Source organism: Octodon degus, unplaced genomic scaffold (assembly GCF_000260255.1).
Source record: "Octodon degus isolate 3935 unplaced genomic scaffold, OctDeg1.0 scaffold00107, whole genome shotgun sequence".
NCBI lineage: Eukaryota > Metazoa > Chordata > Mammalia > Rodentia > Octodontidae > Octodon > Octodon degus.
The window spans coordinates 8,955,694-8,979,290 of NW_004524683.1; the positions used below are offsets into that span (position 1 = coordinate 8,955,694).

The 23,597-nt window shown below is 37.3% G+C and overlaps 1 protein-coding gene and 2 pseudogenes across 1 annotated transcript in view; 2 read left to right on the top strand and 1 right to left on the bottom strand.

Annotated features, from left to right (window-relative positions):
* The window catches only part of Zswim5 (zinc finger SWIM-type containing 5), a 210,553-nt gene that overhangs the window by 116,950 nt on the left and 70,006 nt on the right, over positions 1-23,597 (top strand). The gene's annotated exons all lie outside the window — the stretch shown is intronic.
* LOC101570053 lies at positions 10,886-11,685 on the top strand (annotated as a pseudogene).
* On the bottom strand, positions 16,951-18,232 carry LOC101569656 (annotated as a pseudogene).

Genomic DNA, 23,597 nt, shown 5'->3' on the forward strand with positions numbered 1-23,597 from the left:
TTCTTTCTTTCTTTCTTTCTTTCTTTCTTTCTTTCTTTCTTTCTTTCTTTTGCAGAACCAGGGATTGAACTCAGGCTTTTGCTTGCCACGGAAGCGCTTAATCCACTGAGCCATCTCCCTGGCCCCTATAGTTTTCATAAATAAATTTAAAGTTGGGTTAAAGGCGGGTGAGATAGCTCAGTGGTCTAAAGCGCCTGCTTAGGCAAGCTTAGGCAGGTGCAGGGTACCATGGTTCAATCCCCAGCACCACATGCCATGCCAGCCCCACCCTTGGGGCAGGCAGAGCCAGCCAAAAAAATAAAAAAATTAAAAAATGAAGTTGGATTAAAGGAAAGAAAAATAAATTAACACACAGAGCATGTCAGATTTTCTTTTTTGGGAGATGGAGATTTTTGAGACAGGGTTTCATTATGTAGTCCAAGCTATGAACTCCAGAGTGCTAGGATTATAGGCTACCATGCCTGGCTCAGATTTCTTAGAGGTATTCATAGACTCTTTCTAAAGAAGTAGTATGCTTGAGGAATATTCTGTGTAGCAACTTTGTTCACTGCCTTTGGAGTTAAGTCACATAAGAACATAAAGAAATGCTGGCCAATCAATGGAATTGTATAGTAATATAATTTTGATTCAGAAGAGTTGCTGACACTAGAGACTTTTCCTATGAAGAACTGCTCCTTAGATCCAAAGTGCATTTGGAATCTTGGGCGAAGACTTAATGAGAATGACTTCTATCTGAGTGATGTTTATATGGAATCAGGTTACTGAGGAATGTGGAAAAAATGGTTTTGCTCCAGTTTCCAAACAGAATGAAAAGCATTGTCCTAATTAAATTTGTTTTGACATCCTTGCTGCCACATACAGGTCAAGTTGCAAGATGGAACAAAAAAATAGAGCTAGAGGGTAATACAAGATCTTGACCAAAATATTGTAAATGTTAGGAATAGAATTCTTACCATTGCATGAAACCTTTAAATAAAGGATGTTATGTGGGATATGAATTCATCTCCATATTAAAAAGGCCATGTTGAAAATAAAATGTCATGGAATTTTAAAAAGATGAGGCTTGAAATTACCTGAAAATTAGTCTTTCGATTACTATAAGAATTTGATTACAGTTCATGTGATATTTGTGCATTGTGTTTTTTTCTTTAGATGATTTGAGGTTAGCCTCTTGAAATGAGGAAGTCTTTACATATTGGAATAAGGGAGCCAATTAGAGTTATAGTTGGAACAGTAATATAATATTTTTTGAGCACTATAATATAGCCAGATACTATTCTGAGTACACAAAATATATATGTAATATATATCATATAAAATGTATGAAATAGCATATAAAATGTAAAATAACATATAATTCACAAAATATATAAAGTATAAACATATTTAAACATAATCCCACTATATTCATATAATTTGATTCAGTACACTAGGTCTTAGAGAAGTAGCCAGGAAATTTTCTTCCTAGAAAACTGTATCTTGGTAATTTGTGATGCTTTCAAGTAAATCCGAGTACTATTTGGAGTCTCAAAATTAAGCATTTGATCAATGTTGTTATTGATTGAAAATAGCTAAGTATGTTTTTTACCTTTTGAAAAGTATTATATTATGTTTTACCTCATTGATATAGACTATGGAATGGAGAAGAGTAGTTTCTAAAATAACTTTTCAGGGGCTGGTGAGATGGCTCAGTGGTCTAAAGCACCTACTTAGAACAAGCTTAGCAAAGCACAGGGACCACGATTCAATCCCCCAGCACGTGCCAGCCAGCCCCACCCCCTGATGGGCTGAGCTGGCCACACACACACACACACACACACACACACACACACAAATAAATAAAATAAATTTTAAAAAAATAAAATAACTTTTCAATTATATATTGCCCTTTTCTCAGTCTGAATCAAGAACCCAGTTGAGAAACTAGGTGTGATGGTACACACTTGTAATCCCAGTGCTGGGGAGGCTGAGACAGTATGATCACTGTGAGTGGGAGCTGCCCAGCAAGACCCTGTACCAAATAATTATTTTTTAAAAAGAACCCAGTTAATAGTGTGGGCCTGTAACATCCATTTTGGCAACATATATACCTTTTGTATGTATACACTATTTCTGCAGAGAAGTACTTGAAGAATGTGATATGTTTTATTCCAAACAATTTTCACATTAGTAAACTCAAGAGAAGGAATCTGATTGGCAATTCAAAATACATTGCTAATCCACCAATATACAAGATAACTTGATTTTTAAGTCTTATGCACTGGAGTGTGTACCAGGAAATTGAAGTTACTTTTAAAGTCATTGTGTTTTATGGATGTTGGGTTTTTATGTAAAATTTCCAGACAAATTCTTCTATTTTACCTTTTATTAGTATGAAATCTTTCTAAAATAATGGAAAAAAATTTTAACCCTTTAAAATGTGCTTCTAATTTCCTTTATAGAATTCCAAGTAAAAGAATACTGGCAAACTAGATGATGCAAGATATTCCCTATCAGTGAATACATGAGCTTGGGAAGGCTTTTTCTTTTTAACTGTGGCTGCTTGCACAGAGAACAGAGACATGCGTCCTAAAGCTAATGCTGATGTTAAGGGCTGTGCCTGTTCTTCAGAGGAAGTATAGTACAAGGAAAACTCTTGATTTGCTGGAGGAGTCTGGGAGAGGAGCAGATGGCGGTAAGAAGGGTCCTCCAGCTTACTCAGCTGCTCCTAGAAGCTTAAGGTGACCTCTCTAATGCAAACAAGTAGCTCTCAGGGTAATAGGGCAGCATCATTTGTATTCCCGAATAACAATGGTGCTCCTCACTTTGCAATCTCTCACTCCTTCAGCCAGTGTGTAGACACCATCTGCTTCTTGTGAACTTACATAGGCCCTGCCCCTGGCTAGCTGGGATTACTATTAAATGGTATCTTTGGGAAATGTGTTCTTTACAAATTACTTGCACATGAATCAGATAGGCAGATAAGTATATCTATCGCATAATTAAGAAACTGCGACAAAGCAATATTGGAATTACAACTCAAGCATTCTGATTCCTGATCTCTTTGTACCATATATTAATCTACAGAGCCATTCCAGTATTCTTGTTTAGACATTAGCAACCCAGCCTTTAAATAAAGCTTTCTGGAGTGGAAATTAGTTATTTTGTAGATGTTACTCTCCATGTTAAGCCTTGTCATGGCTACTGTTTTATTAGGTGTCAAAAAGCAAGGAAATAGTGACTGCTTTATTTTTTGCTGATATATTGCTGTGATATTCCAGAGTCAGGAATTAAGTAGAAAGGTATAATTTGCTCTGCATTTTGATTAAAAACCAAAGGAGTTACCTATTCTATATATTACACATATGAGTATGTGTAATATTTAAACTAATTAGAAGAAAAATTACCATTTTGTAAGCTACAGATCTCCTTTTCCCTGCCACTGACAGAAATGACATTAATTTTCATGCATTAGCACCTGCCCAAGGGCTCAGTGAATCAAAAGAGCAATGAGCAAAGTGGTTTTAATTGCCCAGGCTTTTCTAGGGCTTTCCTTGCACTCAGAAACACAAAAGACTTTGAATGGTGTCAGAAGGCTGTACTGAGAAGTGCTTTCCTTTAGAACTTTAAGCAGATGATTCACTTACTGTGGTAAGACATTGTCTTGTACAGATGAGTTCATGAGCCCATCTTTATTCCAACTGTGAGTACATCACAGAACACTTGTGAGTTGTAATTGCCTTGAACTATTGCCCAGGAAACAAGGCAGATGTCAGAGTTTACTGACTTATCATTAATGCAGGACTCTGTAGACTTGTACTTGCTAATTGCTTTTATAAAGTTTTGCATACATAATTTAAACTAACATCATACCTACTATGTCATAGTAGTAGTGGAGCCATACTGTCTGTGATCAAATTCTAACTCTGTTTTGCAAGTGGTGTGATCTTAGACAAGTTTCTTTATCTCTGAACCTCAGTTTCCTTATCTGAAAAACAGGATAACAGAATTTACTTTCTAGGGTTATTGTGAGAACTTAATACATTGGCAGTGTTAAAACATTGTCTGGGTTGTAGTAAGTAGCCAATAAATGTTTGCTAATAAAATGCTTATTTTTTTAAAGGTTATATATATTCACAGAAATATAACAGCTCTTCACTTGAGACATAAATATAAATTATAAAAAATAATCTTGGCACATCAATATTATTAATATATATAAATTATTGTTTGCTCACCATCCCAATAAAATTGCTTAATTATTTGCTGATTTCATTTTAATCACAAAATCAGGAATTTTATAAAGATGCTTAATCCTCTGCAAGTTAGAAATGTGAATATGTAAAAGAGCCAGTTAAATGTTCATTTATTCATTCATTCATTCATTAAAAAGACACTTGCTAAGCCTTTACACTATGCCTGATGAAAATGTAGAGATGAAAACGACATAACCTTTGCTTTAAGGAGTTCTCAATAAGGAGGAGTCAAACATGCAAATATTAATTACACTGATAGTGAAGTACTATAACAGAGATTTTACTGATGAAAAACGAAAGGAAGATTGGGGGATGGGGAGATAGCCCAGTGGAATAAGTGCTTGAATGGCAAACTCCCTGGTACCACCAAAAAACAAAAAACAAAAACCAAAGAAACACCCTTTGTTTAGGGCCAACCTGATAGCTCAGTGAACTAAATAAAGCGCCTGCTTAAACAAATCACAGCAGCAGGGGTTCAATCCCTGGAGTGCCTTGCCAGCCCTGCCTGCGGGGTGCACTGAGACTGTGATTGAAACTGGGTATGGTGACATGCACCGGTAATCCCAGCACTAGGGAGGCTGAAAACGGGAGAATCACTACTAGTCCATTCTACATAGTGAGATCCTATAGACCCTGTCCTAAATACAGAAAAAAAAAGAAAAAGAAAAATGAAAGGAAAAAATACTTAACTAGTTGTCCAAAGAGATCAGGGAAGACTTCTCAGTATAGGTAACATTGAAGTTGAGAATTAAGAATGAGAAGGAGGTGAAAAGTCATGCCTGGTATTGAAAAACCTCACATACAAAGACATAAAGGCTAAGAAAATTGAGAAAACATACCATAGAACAAATCTGCAAGCTCCTTAGTGTATTAAAATATAGTAGGGCTCAATTCTGAAGACACAGAAAGCCATATCACTTTAAAAAAAAATTGACTTAAAGAGCTATAATCAGTGGCAAACCATTGAGAGGTTTTTTTGTTTGTTTTGCAGTACTGGGGATTGAACTCAGGACCCTGCACTTGCCAGGCAAGTGTTTATTCTCCTAAGCTATCTCCCTGGCCCCATTGAGAGGTTTTTAAGCAATTCAATTTTTACCGGTGTTTGTTCTGTGCCATATTCTGTGTATCAGAAACATAAAATAGACAGTTTTATTGGAATGATATGCTTTTATTTCCCTTTCTGAAAGATCATCTGTTCATGTTACAGAAGATAGAGGAGATATGATTTGGAAGCAGGAAGATTAGTTAATTCAGGTCAGAGATTATTATGATCTTGATTTGAGGCACTGTTAGAGAAGTTAAAAGGAAGAGGCTTGGAGAGATACTTAGGAGGCACGATCCACAAGATTTAGTTATATGTGGGATGTAGAGTAAGAGAAACTAATGTTCTACTCAAAACTTTTTTTTCTAAACCAAATCAGGCACAGGTCCTGCTTTACCTTGGTCTTAACCATCCAGTAGAAAAGTATGAAGATGAAATATAGGAAGTAAAGCCATGTTGTTATGTTGAGCTGTGGGGGACTCAGGTCAATAATTTCTGACATTGCCAGTTAAACAGAAGACCCAATGCTATTATGGGCTACTGGACTCTTTTAGAATATTTTGCTGAGTTTACACACCTATAATATTCAACAACGGAACTTAAAAAAATTGGGGTATAACTATGAATGTCCATTTTGTATCTGTGTATTCAAAGTGGTTGGGATAGATATATAGTTGCATTCTCTTAATGAATAGAATGATTTTTTTTAATGGTGTTTGTAAGTAGGATCACAAGTCTGCATCTTGTACAGCAATTAACCACTAAGAAGAATATATGCAGTGTATTATTTGTTGAAACGGTACTTTCGATTTGATTTGAAACTGTCTCATTGCTATATGTTTATCATAAAACTTTGAAAAGAAAAAAAATAAATAAAATACAATAAAAATAAAAATGTAAAAAATAAATAAATAAATAAACCAAATCAGGTGCTTCTTACTGTATACTAACCTATTGCTTCTACTTTTCCATAGCACTTATCATCATTATAATTAAAAAATTATGTGTAATTTATTGTTTACTACCTCTCTGTGTAGTATATAAATGTCTGAAAGTCAGGGATCATTAGGTCTTTACCACAAATGTGTCCTTTAGAGCTAACATATACTTAGTGAATCCTGAATAATGATTAGTGGAATGAATAAAACTTGATTTAAGATGTTTTTAAAGAAAGAAAAAGAGATTTACATGTTCCTGAGTTTCATCTCTTCAAGTTTTCTGTAATCTTGAAGGGAAAGATAAGTAGTATGACTTTTTGATTGCTAAATTGAATCTTACCACTGGAATTACATGTTGCATGTTTTCTGCCATTTGTCTCTGTCAAGATTCCACTTGCCTATTTTTTTAATCATTTATTTGTTTGTTTGTTTGTTTGTTTATTTATTTGGTACAGGGTCTTGCTACATAGCTCAGACTTGTAGTGATCCTCCTGTCTCAGCTTCCCCAGTACTGGGATTACAAGCATGTGCTACCACGCTTGGTTCCAGTGGTGGGCCCTGTGGGGGACTGACATGGGATGCAGTACCAGGGATCCAACCCAGGTGCCTTGTACTTCCAGGCAGGCACTTAGACTCCTTCACTATCTCCCCAGCCCTTTCCTATTTGTTTAGTAGTTGTGTAAATGCCATAATAGCTGGCTATGTGAAAACAAAAGATTAAAATTAATTTAGTATGGTTTAATGATTTCTTAATTTAAAAAAAAATTAAGCAATACTAGATATAATTTTTATTTTCTTTGTTTTGTTATACATTTTGTTTTCATTTTGTTTTGTTTCTGAGACAGGGTCTCACTGTATAGTTCAGGTGGCCCTTCAACTCACAGTGACCCTCTTGCCTCAGCCTCCCAAGTGCTGGTATTACAGATATGTGCCACCATGCCTAGAATATTTTCTAATGTAAGAAGAAGATGTTCCTATTTTGGAAACATTATAGTGGAATAGAATATGGTTGTTAGGAATTTAGACTCTGTAGCCGGACTTCCAGATTCAAATCCAAGCTCTGCCCGGTTATTTACCTATAAAAATGGGGATAATAACAATACTAAAAACAAAGTTTTATGGTGAAAATTAAATGATACAGTGTATATAAAAGATTTGAAAAGTACCTGGCCTGTGATAAGTGCTCCAAAAGATTACTGATTAAACATTATTTATTTTCTTTTGATTAAAAGAAGTAACTGGCTTTATTCAAGAAATACTTTGATTTGAAGGGCCCGCCAGATAGCTCAGTGGGTTAAAGCACCTGCTTAGGCAGACACAGGGACCAGGGTTCAATCTCTGGCATGCTGTGCTGGCCCCACCCTTGGGTGCACTGAGACTGTGATTGAGACTAGGCGTGGTGGCATCCTGAAATCCCAGCACTTGGGAGGCTGAAGACGGGAAAATCACTATGAGTCTGAGTTGTGTTGTGAGACCCTGTAGGCCCTATACTAAATACATTTAAAAGATAGATAGATAGATAGATAGATAGATAGATAGATAGATAGACTTGAAAGAAGCACTAAGATTTGTTTTTTCTAGGTTTTGGTGATTGTTTCGTTTTGTTTTTGAGACAAGGTTAGGCTGGCCTTGAACTCGAAATGATCCTCCTATCTCAGCCTCCCTCTGGCATTATAGGTGTATACCATCTTGCCCAGCCTTTTCTAATTTTAAAGACCTAAATATTTCAGAATGTAAAATTATGGTCATTTTTATTTTTTCTCATGATTATAATCATGCAATAAAATTGGGGCAAATCATATAGCTATTTTGAGACTCTTCCTTATTTATGAAATGATTTATCTCTTAGGTTCTTTACTATTTGATTCTGACTAAAATCTCTCCCTTATAAACTATAATACAAACTCTATAGGCATAAATATTAAAGCTTCTTCACTTGTGATTCATCAACTGAGGTATTAATAATTTCATAGGAAAGTGGTATTTGAGGTGCTTTAACCCACTGAGCTATCTGGCGGGCCCTTCAAATCAAAATATTTCTTGAATAAAGCCAGTTACTTCTTTTAATCAAAAGAAAATAAATAATGTTTAATCAGTAATCTTTGCTAAGCCATAAAGAGTGTAGGATTTCCTTATTTGGAAAACAAATTTTATACCCACTTCATTATATTTATTATGTATATTATGATATATTATCTTAGTTATTTTTCTTATTGCTGAGATAAATACCTGACAACCAAAGTTAAAAGAAGAAAAGTTAATTTCAGTTCAAAGTTTGTAGATATTTCAGTTCATGGTTGGTTCCATGGCAGGGTGGCATTGCAGAGAAAAACAATGTATGGCCAAAGAAGGGCAGGCAGAAGGCAGCAAACAGCAAGCAATTACCAGACTCTTTCTGTCCCTTTATATTGTGTCCTTTCACACTAGGATGGGGCACCTTAATCCTACCCAGAATTAAGCCAAACCAATCAGTGGACTGATTTACTCACCACATACCCTTAATCTCAGCATCATACACTCTAGATCCTGTCACCTCTGAAAAGCCCCACCTATGAGGCTTTAAGTGGACATTTAGACACAAGCCCTAACATGTATGTATGTATGTATGTATGTATGTATGTATGTATATCCAAATGGAAAAGCACTCCTTAGTATTTTCTGTTTAATTCAACGTTCAGTTCATTTCATACCTTAGATTCCTTAGTGTTAATGCTGGAAACTGAATTGTTAAATTAACAACTTCAGTTAATTTGAATTGCCTCAGACTTTGATTCAGTCTAGAAGGCAAGAGAATCAAAACTCTGTTACAAACTATGAGCCATTAATGAATTTTTAACAGTTTCTTTCTGATGATGTTCTCAGAGCTATTTGTGCATAGTTAAGCACAATAAGCTCTAGCAAGGGCCACCTGCAAATGTTTGGTTGTTAAGGGGCCACAATCATGTCTCCATATTGGCATGCTTTTTCCTTTCTTTGAGATAGGGTCTCATTAAATTGCTCAGGCTGGGTTCAATGTGTGATCCTTCTGAGTAGCTGAAATTATAGGCATGCATCACTGTGCTTGGCTCAGCACATTTAAAAATCTTGCCTAAGTACAGTAGAAGCATGTTTTTGTTTTTTTTTTAATTTATTTATTTATTTATTTTGTGTGTGTGTGGCCAGCTCAGCCCACCAGGGGGCGGGGCTGGCTGGCATGTGGTGCTGGGGGATTGAACCTCAGTCCCTGTGCTTTGCTTGGCTTAGTTTGTTCTAAGTAGGTGCTTTAGACCACTGAGCCATCTCACCAGCCCAGTAGAAGCATGTTGAAGGCAAAGAAAGCATGGCACATTTATAAGATGTCATGTTGGTAGGGGCTCACATGACAGCATGTATTTATTAAGGCCTGAGATTTTCTGAGAAGCTATCTCAGAGCTATTATGATATGTAATACAGAAAGGGGCTATGGTATGACCTTATTCTTACATTTCTAAATGATGAAGAAGCTGGGTAAGGAATTTAAGCTACAGAATGGAAAATAGAGTGAAATATAACATCTTTTTCAAAGGGCAAAACTTGGTTTGTGAGTTATGGGAGGAAGAGGATAATACACTGCTTGGAAAACTAAACAGGAACTTCTTGAAAGTATTTAGTGCTTTTATTCAGGACATAGAGCTTCTCTTTCTTTTATTTGTTTTTTTAAAACTATGTATAAAATGATAGAGCCACAAAGAGAATGGCTCCTCAAAAGCCTATTTTCTTCAAAAATAGGCCCATCCCTTTGTACTGAAAAGGCTATAGGAAGGAAGAAAATACTGATATTCAACTTGATGGTCTTCTAAAGTCACAAAGGAAACAAACATGTAGTCCTTCCTTTTATACACACCTATTCCCTGTCCCTCAAATCGATTACCCTAATCATTTCAAAATCTACAACTGGTAAAAGAGACTTTTTTTTTCCCAATTTTTATTGTTTTATTAGTATATGTTTATGGTGGTTTTGTTGTTTTCCAGTACCAGGGATCAAACTTGGGACCTTGTGCTTGCCAGACAGGCACTTAGGCCCCTGGGCTATACCCCCGACTTTATTAGTGTGTGTTTGCAGTACATAGTGATTACCTTTCTTGTGGGACTTGGCCCATCTTAATTCTTTTTTCATCTACTTTCCCTCCCTTCACTCCTCCCTCAATATTTTGGTCCCTGTTATGATTTGTGTCTAGATGTCCACCCAAAGCCTCTTGCATGTCATGAGGTAGCTTCTAGATTTTGTGATTGATTCATGGTCTAATGCTTGGATTATGGGTGTGAGTGCTACACCTGCCCTGGGGCAGGTAGCATGCATACAATATAAGGGAGAGAAAAAGGCTCTTCCCCCTTTTTGCCTCTTTGCTCTTGTTGCTTTTGTTGTCTTCTGCTACAGTGAACTTTTTCCTCTCTGCCATGTGACACCCTGTCTGGAGCCAGCAGATTATGGATTGAAAACTCTACAAACTGTGACCTAAATCTTTCCTCCTTTAGCTTTAGATATCAGATATTTTGTCTCAGCAATAAGAAAAATAACTAGACAGTCCTGTTCCCTTTTATAAAAGATTTATCTCCAGAGATTTGCCTGCAGCTATCTTGCTCTAGTTCTTGACCAGTTTTTGGTCAGTGTCACAGGAACGCTAAAACCACTTCCTGGACTTTTGCTGACCATGCTGTCCCGGGTGGTACTTTCTGCTGCCACCACAGTGCACCCTGTCTGAAGAAGGCAGTGCTCCTTGGACCAGGGTATTACAGGCAACAAGGATCTTTCACACAGGGCAGCCAAGATTTGCCCCTGTACCACCTCTTCCAGAACATGGTGGGAAAGTTCATCTTGGGCTGATTCCTGAGGAATTCTTCCAGTTCCTTTATCCTAAAACTGTTGTAACAGGACCATACATGCTTGTAGGGCATATCTTGTATTTTCTGTCCAAAGAAATACTGGGCATATCTTGTATTTTCTGTCCAAAGAAATATATGTGATTAGCCCAGAGACCTTCTTTACCATATCTGTAGTAGATCTACTTGTCTATGTAATTAAAAAATGTGGTGCCTCTTTTGGAGAATTTATTGATAAACTGAATGAGGAAAACATTGCCCAACTAGAAGAGGCAAAGCAGCTTCCATAAAACAAATCTAGGATGCAATTGAATTAGAGAAGTCCCAGCAGGCACTTGTTGAGAAGCACCACTGCCTTTTTGATGTCCAGAAGAACAACATTGCTATGGCCTTGGTGGTTGCTTACCGGAAACGGCTACATAAAGTATATAGGGAAGTAAAGAATCTCCTGGACTATCATATCTCTGTGCAGAATGTGATGAATCTCAAGGAACAAGAGCACACAATAAGCTGGGTGGAGAAGTAGGTGGTGCAGAGCATCTCTGCACAGCAGGAAAAGGAGACCATTGCCAAGTATAGTGCAGATCTAAAGCTGCTTGCAAAGAAGGCTCAAGCACAGCCTATTATGTAAATGTGTCTATCCCAGTTGAGACTGCCAGAAACAGTTGACTAAGTGGAAGCTAGTCTGTGTAACAGAGACTTACCATATTGCTGTCTTCTGAAATTACAGTTCACTTTTCCTAAAAAAGAAGAGCTTGGAGTTCCACTTAGTGAGAACTAAATCTATTGGCAAGCCAGATGTTTCTCTCCTTACTCTGCATTTTGAGTTGTTGAAAAAACACTTTGTCGTTATTAAAACTTATTACCTGAGGGGCTGAGGAGATGGCTCAGTGGAATAAGCGCTTCCCTGGCAAGTGCAAGAGCCTGAGTTCAATCCCTGGTTCTGCCAAAAAATAAATAAAATAAAATAAAATAAAATAAAATAAAATAAAATAAAATTTATTACCTGAGTAAAGATTACCAAGTTATAGGTTAAATTTATAATTATTTCTTGATCTTGCAATAAAGAACAATTGAAACAACAAAAAAAGATCCATCCCCATATGTCCTACTTTTATTTATTTAACCACATGATATTTAAGTTCTGTCTGATTTATTTCACTTAACATTATAATCTCAAAGTACACCCATTTGCCTACAGATGACTCAAATTATCCTTCTTTATGGCAAAGTAGTGCTCAACTATGTATAAGTACTGTGTTTACTTTCTTTATTAAGCTGTTGATGGACCTAGGGGCTGTTTCCAAGATTTAGCTGTTATGAATTGTGCTATTATAAATATGGGTGTCTGTAAAATATGATGTTTTTAACTCTTCCAGAAAGATACCTAGAGGGGGAATGGCTGAGTCAAATGGAATTTCTCATTTTAGTTATTTAAGGAATCTCTATACTGATTTCCATGATTGTTGTACTAGTTTACATTCCCACCAACAATGTAGAAGTGTTCCTTTTTCCCCCCATAGCTTCTCTACAATTTGTTATTTTTTGATTTATTGAGGATAACATTCTTTCTGGGCAAGATAGAATCTCGATGTTGGTTTAATTTCTATTTCTGCAATGGTCAGAGGTGTCAAACATTTTTCATATATTAGCCATTTCTACTTCTTCTGAGAATGTCTATTCAATTCAGTTGTCCATTTTGATTGTATCTTTCTTGTGGAGTCTACTTTTATGAATTTTTTTATAGGTTCCAGATACTAACCCTCTGTCCAAGAAATATCTCGCAATTTTTTTTTACTCATTCTTTAGGTGAAAGAGAATTTTAAAAGGCTATACTGTAGTTCTTGTGCATTTGAATATTTTGATAAGTAGGAATATTTTTACAATACATGTAGGGGATTTGTTTTGTTTTGTTTATGTATTTTTTTGCATATGTGAGTGAAGGATCATTACAAAGTAATGATAGAGTAAGTCCCCAGTTTACAAACATTCAGTTTGGCCAGTTGTCAACCTTTCACAGACATAAACATACCTCACATCACAAACATTTGTAGGTGTGAAAATATTGTAGAAATAGTTCATGTGTCTGCCAGACATTGTGAAGGTTGTTCTGCTGCGTGGTTACTGCACAGTACAATAGTGTACAGCAATACAGTGCTCCATCTGAGTGCAGGAGGTCTGGAAGAAAGAGGAAAAGCAGTGTTATACAGAGGAGACTACTAGGAAGTGCAAAGCAATACATGTTGTATATTTGTATCAAAGGTATATAAGACTCATTTTGTCAGACTTATGAATGAATCCACTTAAGAGCATTCTCCTGGAATGGAACTCATTCATTAGTTGGGGACTTACTATATTTAGTAAAACTTTGTCTATAAACTGGTTTTCCCCATGATTTAAGCAACATATTCCAGGGACTGGATTAGATAACTGTCTAATTAGATAACTTACCTCATTTATGAAACAAAATACCCAACATTCAGAAGTTAAAGGAAGATGGTTTATTTAGCTCCCAGTTTTTAGAAGTTTCTGTCCATAATTGGCTGGCTCTAAGGCAAGGATCAACACTTCATGGTGGTGGAAGACAGCAAAAGCAACAAAAGAACAAGAGAGATACAAGCCTGTTTCTTTCTTTCTTTCTTTCTTTCTTTCTTTCTTTCTTTCTTTCTTTCTTTTTTTGACAGAACCAGGGATTGAACTCAGGCTCTTGTGCTTTCCAGGCAAGTGCTTATTCTACTGAGCCATCTCCCCAGCCCCTACAAGCCTGTTTGTGTCCCTTATATGGTATCCAGTCTATCTGCATTAGGGTAGTGCCTGTCCAATCAGTGGACTGATGCTGCAATCACACACCCTTAATCCCTGCATCCTAAATCCCAGAATTACACTATGAATCAGTCACATACTCTAGATTCAGACACCTTGGAAAAATGTGGTCAGCCACATGAGGCTTTGGGGGCATATCTAGACACACACCATAACATAGTTTATATGATTTTTCCCCTTGTATTTTACAGAAGGATAAGAGCCAAGGAGAGAGGAAAGGGGGAAAAAAACTCTGATGAAATAAAAATTGAGGGGCTGAGGTGATGGCTCAGTAGAATAAGTGCTTGCCTGGCAAGCGCAAGGTTCTGAGTTCAATTCCTGGTACCACAAAAGATAAATAAATAAATAATAAATTAATTAATTAAATTTTAAAAAAAGAAAAGTTGAGGCAGTGATCATCTATAACTGTTAACACCATTATGTGAAAAGTTGCCAAAGAACTATTATGTATGGATCAGGCCAACAACATCAGAATGCATAGATTAATTTTAACCACACAAAAGGAAAATTAAGTATCATGTCTCTTGTAATGCAATAAAAAGTACCTAAAATAATTTGTAAATAGTTTTATCAAAAAATTCTGAACTGCCCAGCCAAATAGCTCAGCAGACTAAAGCACCTGCTTTGGCAGAGCACAGTGGCTGGAGTTTGAGCCACAGCATGCCGTGCCAGCCCCACCCCTGGGACATGCTGAGATGGCGACTGAGACTGGGCATGTTGGCACATGCCTGTAATCCCAGCACTTGGGAGGCTGAAAACGCCCAATCTACATAGTGAGACCCTGTACAACCTTACACCCTGTCCTAAATTCATAAAAAAAAAAAAAAAAAAAAAAAAAAAATCTGAACTTAAGTGTCTGCAGCTAATTATTTTTCAATAAATAATTGACATGTGGGAAAAGAAAGGGAATTTGTATTTTAATAGGCCTATAAACCAAATTTTGTTTGCTTTCTATTGTTCTTTTCTCTCTCTTATTTTTAAGGTTATTTGTGGAAACCTTAATACTAGATATTTGGGCCAGGGAGATAGCTCAGCAGCTTAGATACCTGCCAGGCAAGGTCCTCAGTTCAATCCCCAGTACCGAAAAAAAACAAAACAAAAACAGACAAAAAAAAAAAAAAAACCCTGCTGGCAAGCGCAAGGGCCTGAGTTCAATCCCCGGTTCCTCAAAAATAAAAAACAAAACAAACAAACAAACAAAAAAACCCTGGATATTTGATACTAAGGTATTACTACTAATTTTAAATTCTTCCTTTGGAGATATGCATAAAGGATTTACTGATGATACATTTCTGGGAATAGCTATATTGAGGTTGAGAACTGAGAAAAAAATAAATATTGTTTATCTTTCCTTTGATAATCATTGAAGCTGAGTGATGAATACATGGTATCATAGTTAGTTTCACATTGCTGGGACAAAATATCCAACACCCACAAGAAGGAGGCGAGGTTTGTTTTAGCTCATAACTGTAGAGGTTTCAGCTTATAGTCAGCTGGTGTCAAGGGAGGCTGGCATGGCAGAGGAGAAACAGTCCATGGAATGATAGGCAGGAAGCAGCACGCCTTCCTTCTTTCCCTTTTTGTTCTATTCAGGGTAAAAGCCTATTGATTGGTAGCATCCACACTCAGGGTGGGTCTTTCCTCTTAGTAAATCCATCATCCACACCCAGAATTGTGCTAATCCAGTATCACACCTGTGACTCAGTCAGTCACTCCAAAAGCCCACCTATAAGTTCATGAGTCTTTGGGGAAACATGTATGTATAAGCCATATCACATGGGGACTCACTATAGTGCTTTCTCGTGTGTGTGTGTGTGTGTGTGTGTGTGTGTGTGTGTGTGTTTAAAAATAAGAACACAGTGGACATATAGAAGGAAGTACATTCTGGACTCAAAGAATTTTTTCTCCCAGAAAATGTGTTTGTCACATTTAAAATACACAAATCAAATACATACAGACATACATACATTAAAACTACATAAAAAAGCAACACATTAAAAAAATCATTTATTTAGTGTAGAGGCTCACTATGTAACTCAGACTCATAGTGATTCTCCTGTCTCAGCCTCTCCAGCGCTGGGATTATAGGCATGTACCACCATGTCCAATTTTGTGGCCAGCATGGCATGCCAGGGGATCCAACCCAGATCCTTGTGCTTGCCAGACAGGCACTTAGACTGCTGAGCTATCTCCCAGCCCCACAGCATATCTTTTTTAAAAAGCTGATTATCAGTAACACTGTGAAATGTAAATTATTTTCACTTTGTGATGTGAAAAGATAGAAATAGCTATTTAATAGGAATAGAATTACCAAGTATAAATCCAGTTAGTTCAGATAGATACCTTAACATTCTGTCAGAATTCTGTGTCCTATGATCTGTAGAAAAACATGTCAATCAGAGTCTATGGACAGATAAAAAAAAAAAAAAAAAATACAGAAACACATTTAAGATTTAATTACATTCTTTTTTATTTTGGTTTTAAATATAAAGAAATGATTTAACTTTTGTCTAATATCACAGGCTTTCCAAATCATTTTCTGTAACATTAAATTGTCTGGATACTATGTGTAGCTGTTAAAAATTAAAATGGGTTATTAAAGGAGGTATTTGACTTTTAACACTGTGTAGGTTATTTCAACCAAAATACATGAGTACAGTTATTTAGGAGAGGCAGAAACTTTACAGCTTGTCAGATACAGAATACATGATGTCACTGAACACAACAATGTTCTGCTAATCATGAGAACTAAGTTATGACAGCTTCTTTATTTGAGGATGTCATCTATCTTACATGCAGATCATAGGACACTAAGCCTCAGATGCCTAAAAATCCCCATTCCACGCACAGAACTTCCTCAGTGCTCACTCCCATAACTGGGAAAAAATACAGTTATCAGTTAGATTTGTATTAATAGCTTCATAGTAGAGTAGCAACACAAATGTACTCAAGGTTACACTTCCATGGTGGTGGTGGGGAATATATAGATTTTAGTCTTAAATGTGAACTCCATAGCATTCAACTTTCAATGATCAGTGAATTTGGTGAGAGTCCCATGTCCTCAAATCCTAACTCAGCAGAGCAAAAGCCCTTCCTTGCACTGGCAGTGGGCTTTGTCTTGTTGTAGTTCTTTGTGATTTGGGTGCCGTAGTTTCAGGATAATTCTTTTGATGTTAAGGGCAGATGCAGTATGTGTAGGAATGACTTCCCTGTGTACCTGCAAAGCTTAAAAAAGGTCATAGATGTTCCCTAGCAGCAGAGATGCAGGCAGTGGTATCCCCAGAGCAAGCCAATAAGAGTGCTGCCTGCTACTCAGCAGTCTGGGGGTGGATGAGAAGATGGATTCTGACGGCAACAACAAACAGAAATGGCTGGATGGTTTTCGATTAAACTGTAAGATACCACACTATTCTACAGGTAAGACTGTGGGGTTACATTACTACCAAAGGCATATTTTAAATGCCAATCCCATAACCAGTAGGCTTTCCTTCTTGACACAACTGACAGAGGTCAGTGTATCTTTCAGGTAATTCTTCACCACATAGGCCACAGCTGACACGGCCTCTTTAGTCATGTTCTCCAGCCCATGCTTGTAGGCAGTCACTGTTACCCTCCTCTTCAGCTACCCTCAGGTGGGGATCATCATTCTGTGGGAGCATAGCTTCAGGTTGTCCTCATTTTGGGGATCCTTGGCTACAAACTGCTGAGCTCTGGAGAGGCAATTCTGAGGCTGGAACCTATGATCAAATTTCTGACAGAGAAGAAAGCTTTTTCTTGCCCTTGGATTTTCCAGGTTTAGCTGCAGAGCCCCTGATTAGAAAAAAGATTCAGCACCTTCTGATGTAGAAACCAAAATCTCACACCACATGAGAAAGGCCAAGAGGAAATTGTTGTAAGAATAGACATTATCCTGTGTGAGAAGTCTGTGAGCTTTCAGCTCAAACTCTTCCCTGCTGGTCTTCCATTTGAACAACTTTAAGTTAGCCCAGTATGGCTTCTTTTTGTTGTTGTTGTTGTTGTTTTACTTATTTTTGTTGTTGTTTTTTAAAAAATGTATTTAGTACAGGGTCTCACTACACAGATCGGATTCGCAGTGATCCTCCTGTTTTCAGCTTCCCAAATGCTGGGATTACAGGCGTGGGCCACCATGCCCAGTTTCAATTGCCATCACAGTGCATCTCTGGGATGAGGCTGTTATGGCGTGCTGGGGATCGAACCCCAGTCCCTGCTCTACCTAAGCAGGCACTTTAATCCACTGAGCTGTCTGGCCTGCCCAGCAGTATTGCTTCGTTGTTCCCCAGGGCCTTGCTAAAGTTCTTCTTGGCTGCCTCCAGCTTGCTCACACATGTTGCCATTGCCTGGAATCAAAGATTTTTAAAACCAGTCTTCTACATATTTTCTTAAATTACTAGATTATTGATGGACATGTTTATGGCAGTTAGGTTCACAATGAGAAAGAAACACTACATTAAACCTAACCTGTGTAGCTTTATTCTCAGGAGTAATTGAACTTTAAAAAAAATGTTGCTAGGTTACAGTAAGACAAGCAGTACAAATATTTAAAACTAGTTTTCAGTTTACATTCCAAAAATACGAAGGGAAAAAGGGACTATCAGCAAGGAAATTTCCACAGAGCCACACTGACTTCTGCTTTTCAAATAGATGTAAACCTGGAGCCTGAATTATACCACTGTTAGTAAAACTGATGAAGCCCAAACATTAAATGAACATGTTCCCAAGAGCATTGTGAGCCTTAGCCAATGCCTCTAAGGAGCTAGGTATGACTAGCTTCTCAAAAATATTTTGCTGAAAATTTCTCAGTTGTTTTAACATTGACTTACTGTGGAGAGAGCTGGAATCTAAACTGATACTTGAAATTTTGGTCCAGTTCTAGATTAATTTAGAGGGTTCAAACCATTGCCAATGCTATAAAAACTGAAATTTTAATAATCCTCTTATTTTCTAAGTTGTATTGTTTAATAGTTGATAATTCAGCTAGTTAAATGTAGCATTGATTACCAAACAACATTATATGGAGGTAGTGTCATACAGTCATTAGAAAATACGAGCTTTAGAGCCAGAATACCTGGATGTGGATCCTGGCTTTGCCATTTTCTAGCAGAGTAATTTTGAGAAAGAGAAACTTTTCTGTTCTTATATTTCCTTAATACTTAAAAGGGAAGGTGATAATAGCAATCAGAATTTCTCAGAGAGGGCCGGAGACATAGCTTAGTAGAATAAGTGCTTGCCTGGCAAGCACAAGGGCCTGAGTTCAATCCCTGGTTCCGCAAAAAAAAAAAAAAAAAAAAAAATTTCAGAGAAACAGAACCAGTAAAAGATATATAGAGATGGGGAAGTGAGAGTATGAATGGGAATGAGAACGAGTATACTTATTTCAAGGAATTGGCCTATGTGTTTGTGAGAACCAGCCAGAAAAGATGTATAAACTGGCAGGATCTGATGCTGCAGTCTTGAGAAAGAATTTCTTCTTTCACACAGAAACCTCAGTTTTGTTTATAAGGATTTTTAAGTAATTGGATGAAGCTCACCCAATTGTTGAGGATATCTCTCCTTTAGTTATTTAAATCTATTTTACAAATGTGATTAACATCTACATTATACCTACATGTCAACAGCTAGAATAGTATTTGATTAAATAATTAGCAACTATAGCCTAATTATATAATGCATAAAATGAACTCATCTCAACTATGAGACTTGTGATAATACATAAAAAACATAATTAATACATAAAAAGAATTTAGAATAGAACCAAGAATTTATGAAGGCCAAGTAAAAGAGCTTTACTGTGTTATATCAGTTAACATTTACTAAATACCTGTAGGCAAAGTTCTTTGTCAAACATGGTAGGAAATTTATTGATAGTGACTATAGTTATATAGTGTACTGAGAGTATACTATAGTACAGTATCACATATGTATACTACATTGGTAGTAACTATAGTACAGTATATCCCTTCTTTGAGCTTTGATGGCCATCTAGATAAGCCTCTTATTTAAAAATTTGGAAGCTGAAGTCTTTTTTTTCCCACACTGCAACTAAAGAGTTTTTAAGTAGTGGGCTAAATTAATCAGTTTTCTGTTACTATAACAAAATAATGGAGGCAACTAATTTATAAAGAAAAAAGCCTTGTTTTGCCTATGGTTCTGGAGATTCCAGACCAAGGTCAGGTGCCCCCTGGCCTTAGTCCTCCACAAAGGCAACGCATCATGCCAGGAGGGTATGGTAGAAAAATCCAATCATAACACAAGCCAGGAAACAGGGAGAGATTGAGAGACCATTGTCCCACAGTTTCCTTGAAGGCACTCTCCTATTACCATCACACAAAGATTTTCCATGAAGCTGCCCCTTGAAGAACTACAGCATCTCCCAGTGGTGCCACCCTTGGAACCAAGCCTTTAAAACAGGGACCTTTGAGGAACGTCATCCATACCATAGCAGTGATGAGCAGTGCGTGGAGAAAGCACTGCTCTCATTAGCAATGATGTAATCCCTAAGAAGCTCTGCTCTTATAATAAGATCCTAATAAGATATCTATTGACAATTATTTCTGTTTCATATTAAACCAATATTCTTACTCATTTTCATTCAGGAAGGGAAGGAGGAAAATTGGACTTAAAGGCTGCTGCAGGTCAAGTGGACTCAGAGTATTTAGCTGAGAAAAGTAGAAATGGTTTTCTTCATTGCACCTTTGAGTCTAAAGGGTTTAGAGCGTAAGCTTTTTTCACACTGACTTCATCTTATTTGGAGTTTTATTATGCCTCTATTGTGTGGTGTTTTTGGTTTTTGTTTGTTTGTTTGTATTTTAGTACAGAGTCTACAGGGTGTCACTACACAGATTGGACTTGTAGTGATTCTTCTGTTTTCAGCCTCCCAAGAGCTGGGATTACAGGCACATGCCGCCATGCCCAGTCTCAATTGCCCTCTCAGCATGCCCCAGGGGCGGGGCTGGCACGGCATGCTGGGGATTGAACCTTGATCCCTGCGTCTGCCTAAGCATGTACTTTAATCCACTGAGCTATCTGGCTGGACCTCTACTGTATAGTCTCTTAATCAAGATTTAACACATTCATCAAGAATGTACCTGAGTTCAATCCCCAGTTCTGGAAGAAAAAAAAAAAAAGAATGTACTATAAGGTTGGGGATATAGCTCAGTGGCACAGAACGTGCCTGGAAAAAACAAAGTTCTGACTTCAATTCCTGGTACAAAAAAGAGAATGTACTAAATACTTGCCCTGTGGTGCATGCCTATAATCTAGCCCTCTGGGAGACTGAGGAAAGAAGATCACAAGCTAGAGCCTGGCACGGGCAACTTAAGAGTTTAGTGAGACCCTGCCTTAAAGTTTTTAAAAAGGACTGGGATTGTAGCTCAGTGCAAAGCTCAGTGAGTTCATTCCCTCTGTACTGCCCCCCCCAGTGTGTGTGTGTGTGTGTGTGTGTGTGTGTGTGTGTGTGTGAGTGAGTGTCATGGTTTTACTAGAGAGACAGATATAACACAAGATATACAAATGTATAAGAAATTACAAGATAGGCACAGAGTTGGATGAGGAAGCATGTGGAAGTGTCTGCACACTGGAGACCGAAGGATTCAGTCCAAGGTCTGGTGTTCACTGCAATGTCCCATGCAAGTCTGTGTCAGGAGGCTGATGGGTCTTCAGTGGAAGACTGATGAGTCTGTGCTGGAAGGCTGAGGAATCCAAGGCAAAAGCCAGTCTGCCTAGAAGCTAGGAGAAAATATGTAACCTAAGGATAAAGACTGGAAAGCCTCTGAAAAAAGCCTCTGACTTTCCTTATATCCTCTAAGTAATAAGCCACCGTAAGGTGGCTCTTCTATACCCTAGGGTATAGAACTGCTGATCCAATTTAGTTAAACTTCTAAATTTCTCATGTTAGCAGGCATGGTAGCACATGCCTGTAATCCTGTAATCTCAGCACTCAGGAAGCTGAGGCAAGAGAATTGTTGAAACTTCAAGACCAGCGTGGGCTACAAAGTGAGCTCAAGGCCAGTCTGAACTGCATAGCAAGACACTGCCTCAAAAATAAATAAACTTCTCAAATTGACACAATCCAAGATATATTTATCTTCACTGTCCTGAGAGAAATTAGGATTAAGAATGTGCTTTCTTAGTACCTCATTTTTACCCACTATGAAACTTGGCCAGGGATAGCCAGATAGCTTAGCAGACTAAAGCACCTGCTTAGGCAGGCACAGGGTCTGGGGTTTGATCCCCAGCCTGCTGTGCCAGCCCCACCTCTGGGGTGCACTGAGACAGTGATTGAGATGGGTATGGTGGCATGAGCCTGTAATCCCAGCACTTGGCAGGCTGGAAACAGGATCACTATGTGTCCGATCTTTGTAGTGAGACCCTGTAGATCCTGTACTCACTACATGAGAAAGAAAAAATAAACTTGGCCATTGAAGAGGTCATCCCTCATCCCCTGGACAGAAACTGCTACTATTGACAAAAACTACATAAAAATTATAATAGTAAATCAGTGGGGCAGTGTACAGTTTTACAAAGTTTTAGGCAGAGTGAATATTATTATCTTTCCTATACTGTGAAGGAAGTGGAAGCTCAGAATGACATCAGTACTATAAAATAATTAACTTATCTGGTGCCTGAGTTTTGTGTTACATGCTATCTACTGTTCCTACTCTGTTGGACATGCCTGGTGGGTATACAATTAAAGGAGCAGCCTCTCAACCTTGCAGCTATCTTTCGTGTTTCATGAAGATAGTCTTTACCTATATCTACTTAAACATTTTTTTTTAAATTTTGACTTTGCTTTAAACAAATAACAGTAAATGTTTTCTAACTTTTAAAAATTCTTTATGTGTTCTAGATAGGAGTCCTTTGTCTGAGGGACAATTGGCTATAATTTTTTTCCCAATTCATAGGTTTTCTTTTTTTTTAGTTGGTGATTTTTTTTGACAAGAAACTATTCAAAAATATGAGATCCCAGTTGTTGATTCTTTAAAGTATTTCCCATGCAATTTAGTTTCTGTTCATGAACTCTCTACCTACCCCTATGTCTTTTAAGATTTCTACCTGCTTTTTCCTCCAGAAGATTTAGTGTTTTCTGTTTTAATATTTAAATATTTGATCCATTTTTACTATAATGTAGTGCATGATGATAGATATGGGTCTAATTTTAGCCTTTGTATGTGGAAAGCCAGTTTTTCCAGCAAGATTTATTAAAGAGGCTTGCTTCCAGTAAACATGTTTGGCCCCTTTGTCAAAGATAAGGTGGCTGAGTTGCTACTGTGCTGTTTCTCAGGTAGATGATGGTTCAAAATGAAGGAGGTGGTGAATGAAGGCAAGAGACAGGAAAAGGAATATTGTGGGACTGTCCTGCTTCAAGGTTGTATATGGTTAGATTTTTGGACTTACGTGTAAACATAAGAAGTATATAATTCTTTATGCCTATTTTTTAAAGTATATTCTAATTCGTAAATGTTTTTTCATCATATTCTGTACGGACTTAAAGTTCAACATATCACTACTTGAATGAAAAATACCTGTTCAATATTATGCTTAAGATGTTTGATATTCAGACAAATAGTGAGGTTAAGCTTAACAGCCTAGGTAGTATGGTAATAACAATAAGCTTCTCTTCTGGATGGTTAACAACCTAAGTTTGCAGACCAAAATTAGAGAAAAAGGAGGGCTGCAAGGAAAGCCAACATTTTGGCCCTA